The following is a 3,491-nucleotide window of genomic DNA, read 5'->3' as shown; positions in this document are numbered from 1 at the left end:
CATGTCTTTAATTTTCCGAGGAACACGATTATTTGTTATGGCCACCTCTTCCCTCCTGACTCTCTGCTTTGGACAGTGACTAGTATTCCACTGGCGCTCATCGAATGGTTTTTGAATGGATGATAGTACGATAGTGGCAAGAACTGCTGCAAGTTATTACTGCAAGTGACAGGGAGATGAGTTCATACCACTTCCTGTCCCTTTAAGGCAGACAGAGGATCTTCAGTGTGATCTGAAATTATCTAACATTTGTAAGTTACAGGGTTCCTTTATAGCTTGTGGGCAGTTAACATCCCCCCGACATGGGTCAGAATTAAATACACCCATATTTGCACTTAATGACAAAACAAAAATAGACAAGAACAAGAAATACAACCATTAATATTAGGAAATAACATGACATTATTTTATATTTTGAGGTTTTTAAAATTGTGGTTAAAAAATGAGGTAGAATTTACCATCATAACCATTTTAAGAGCACAGCACAGCCGTGTTAACTGTGCGGACAGTACTGTGCAACAGGTCTCTAGAACTTCCCGTCTTGCAGAACTGAAACTATGCTCATTGCATAGCAGCCCTCCCCCCGCCCCACCCCGGCTTCTCCCCCTCCAGCCCAGCAACCACCCTTCTACTTTCTGTTTCTAAGAGTCTGACTAGTTAGCACCTTAGATAAGAGGAATCACTTCCACATACTTGCCTTTGTGTGACTGGTTTGTTTCACGTAGGGGTCACTGATGTCCATGTCCTGCGGGTTCGTCCACGTTGTCGCATGTGGCAGGGTTGCTCTCTCTCTCTTCAAGGCTGAATAATACTCCACTGCATGCACAGGCCACATTCCCTTTATCTGTTGACGGGCATTTATTTGCTTCCACGTCTTGGCGATGGGGAATGATGCTGCGTTAACACCAGCGTGCCAGTCTCTTCAAATCCTGTCTCCAGTTCTCTCGGGTGGGCGCGCTGCAGTGGGAGCTGAGGGAGGTGGCCTGTTTCTGAGGAAGCGCTGTCTTGTTTTCAGAGCATTGCAGCGTTTTACGTCCCCCAGAGGGGACGGGGCTTCAGTGTCTCCACATCCTCCCCAGCGCCTGTTCTTTCTGCTTTTTGTTTTGTTTTGTTTTTTTGATGGAGGCCATTCCTAAGGGGTATGAGGCGATATCTCATTATGGCTTTGATTTGTTGAAAATGTATTGAAATGGTTTTCTGAAAGGAGTTGCCATGTTCACCTAAAATGCCACTGTGATGAACATAATAGGTGTGGGGACCTGCCAACAGTACTGACCTCGTCCTGGCTGCCATCCAAGCTACAGGTGAAGTTTTAGGGACTTTTTACTGTGAATTAAATGCTCTCCAATAGGCTCTATATTTACCGTGTGGTTTATCAGTGAGATGATTGGTCAGCTTTTGCTAATAATTATCTAGGTTTCTGAACGTGGAATTCAGCACTTTTACAAAATCCTGTTAAGACAATATAATCTCATGCCCTGTATTGCAGAGTTACACTTGCCTGAGTAAATGCAAATGCAGTAAATAAGCCAGAAGGGAAACAATGCAGTAATCACTGTAGCACTCGGATCCAGGCCATGCCAGTCCGGGCTTGCTTTCCTGACTCACTGCAGTTTGCTGTCCCTTCTCTTTACAGGCCCCGATCTCTCCCACACGAGAAAAAGGACGTCGGGCGCTCTTCTTGCCCCAAAGGATGTGAGCTCTTTATTCTTGGACCTCATCGCACTCTGCACCCCCGGCAGCCCCCCGGGTGTCTGTGCACATCTGTTCTTGCCCTCCTGGCTCTACTGGAGACACACATTGAACAGCAAAGCTGCTCGCTTGGTGCAGTGTCGGTGTTGAGCCCCACACGGTCCCTGACGCAGCGATGTCTGACTCAGCCGAGTGGGTCTGGGCTGAAATTCCATCATGAACTTCTTTCCTGAAAATCCGCATCATTTTGTGTATCTCCTTGAAACTTAAAGGAGTTGCTGGTGAGCTTCTCCGTGGAAGGACTTGTTTTGTTTGAAGTCCAAGGAGGCCACACAGGCCAGTCAGAGTTTGTTCTTAAGCAGAGGAAACCCCTGGAAGGAAGCACATGACGTGGGTGTGGATGAAATACAGGGTAAGCGATGCAGGTCTGAGCCTGTGGCCGATGAACACCGGGCCGTAGACATACTCCCTCGTTTCTAATAGTAATTTTTCACTTCTTGTTGTAAAAATGAAAATCACAACAGAGCAAAGCTGTGGCCGTGCTCGACACGTTGTCACGTGCTGTGGAAACGCATCTTCAAGGACTAGCAACAGCGGGACATACATACTAACAGCTGGCACCCCGACCGTGTTCTTTCTTGATGCGGCCGATGGGATCAGCGCCACTGGGAAGAGGAGGAAACTTGGGTCATGAGGTCGCCCCGCTCCTCCAGGTAGAGTTCTGTCTTGGACGCGGGGCTCTGGTGCCACCTCCTCGCTGTGCCCACACCGGCCTCTCCGGAGGAGAATCTGGACTTCACCGAAACCAGGAGGGTCCCGAACTCCAGCCACGCTCTGGTTGCGCACGTTCATTCCCGCTGAATATATTCCACCAGAAAGATGCTTGTCTCCTCTGGCCCCTGTCCCCGGCCCTCTGCATGCTCGTGTGCGCACACACACACACATTCACACTCTCACACACGCACAGCCTAGAGAACAAGAATGGTGTGGAGTCCCTGTCTGCTCCAACCTCACATTCCCACAGAGCCAGCCAGGATTCCATGCTTTGTCCTCACATTCCCACAGAGCCAGCCAGGATTCCATGCTTCGTGGGGGCCGTGTGTGTGTGTGTGTGTGTGTGTGTGCCAGAAATCTCCCTCCATCAGAGCAGGGAAGGGCAGCTGCCACAGGCCACCTCAGCAATTCCCACGATGCCCGGGAGCTGCAGGGTCTCAGGGCCGTGGCCATGGCTTCCCTGCCCTGGGAAAGCTCACTAGCTCTGGTTCCGGGCCTGCCAGCCGGTAAATATTTATTAGAGGACGTGGTGACTGCGTTTATTCACTGAGTATCTGCTCTGTTCCACACACTGTTAATGATCATGGTTACAGTTTCCTGGACACTCACCTTTGTGGGAACTGACTCTCATTAATACCGCAATGACTCCAGGCGTGGTGACTGTACAGGTGAGACAGGCAGGTGGCCTAGGATCTCGCTCAGGTTTATACAGAGGGTGAGTGACGAACCCGGCCTGTTTCCCTGCAGAGCCACCGGCCTTAGGCAAGGACCTGGGGCCAGATACTCTCACACCAGGTGTGAGGGGTTGAATTGTGGGCCTCGCTCAGGTTTATACAGAGGGTGAGTGACGAACCCGGCCTGTTTCCCTGCAGAGCCACCGGCCTTAGGCAAGGACCTGGGGCCAGATACTCTCACACCAGGTGTGAGGGGTTGAATTGTGGGCCCCCCCCCCCCCCCGAAAAGATATGTTGCAGCCCTGGCCCCAGTACCTCCGAGTAAGACCTTATTTGGAAATGGGGTCATTG

At 50.5% G+C, this 3,491-nt stretch overlaps 1 long non-coding RNA gene across 1 annotated transcript in view; it reads left to right on the top strand.

The window, feature by feature from the left end:
* The window catches only part of LOC102262403, a 26,890-nt gene extending 24,320 nt beyond the window's left edge, over positions 1-2,570 (top strand). Inside the window, exon 5 of the long non-coding RNA XR_001363416.1 lies at positions 1,637-2,570. This is a non-coding gene — a long non-coding RNA (uncharacterized LOC102262403). The remainder of the gene's footprint in view (positions 1-1,636) is intronic.
* The last annotated feature ends 921 nt before the right edge of the window (positions 2,571-3,491 follow it).

This window comes from Myotis brandtii, unplaced genomic scaffold (genome assembly GCF_000412655.1).
Source record: "Myotis brandtii unplaced genomic scaffold, ASM41265v1 scaffold395, whole genome shotgun sequence".
Lineage (NCBI taxonomy): Eukaryota > Metazoa > Chordata > Mammalia > Chiroptera > Vespertilionidae > Myotis > Myotis brandtii.
Note: the sequence above shows the minus strand (reverse complement) of the source record. Positions and strands in the feature narration are given on the sequence as shown.